Here is an 846-nt window from a genome sequence, read left to right on the forward strand (position 1 = left end):
TTCAAATAAAAAGCAACATTGCGTACAAAAAAGTGACAATATGATAATAAATATGTGTATAATAAAGTAATAGAGTATACAAATGCTTGTTTCTTTCTTTTCTTTTCTTGTTTCTAAAACATGCCTTGAAGATGTGAAATGCTCTTGGCAAATTTCTTTACCAAAGAATTCGTATTAGTCTTAAATGCTAGATATTTTAGGAAAAATCCCAATATGTTGGAGATGGTATTACTGGGTTTCTTTGGTGGCATGGACTATATAGAGGAAACCCCTCCCCCCCCCAAATGGTAACTAAACTTTGCAGAAAATCTCTAGGAGGTCACCGAACTTCAATACATCCCTAAATAGTCACTGAACTTTGTCGAAATCCCCCCAAGAGGTCACTGAACTTTGTTGAAATCCCCCAGAAAGGTCACTCAGCGTTACAAATTTGGACCCTATAAATAACTAATTTAGTGACCTCTTAGAGACTTTTTGCAAAGTTTAGTGACTATTCAGGGATGTTTTGAAGTTCGATAACCTCTTGAGGGACTTTGAAAAAGTTCAGTGACCATTCAGGGACGTATTGAAGTTCGTTGACCTCCTAGGGGATTTTCTGCAAAGTTCAGTGATCATTGGGGGAGATTTCCTCGACAATATACGAACTTCTGACATCTCAGGCGGGCGATAAGAAGGATATGCAGAAGTGTTTAGCCTTGGTGATATTCCGTTAAATGATAATCTTAGGAGTTTCCTAGGCTTTGTAAAAAAAATGACATTGTTCGTCTTGAAATAGACGAACGAGTGTTACATATGAAAAATAATGAACATGAATCTATTGTCATTTAGGACAAAGGGATGATGAGT

The sequence above is a fragment of the Olea europaea genome, chromosome 6 (genome assembly GCF_002742605.1).
Source record: "Olea europaea var. sylvestris chromosome 6, O_europaea_v1, whole genome shotgun sequence".
Taxonomy (NCBI): Eukaryota; Viridiplantae; Streptophyta; class Magnoliopsida; order Lamiales; family Oleaceae; genus Olea; species Olea europaea.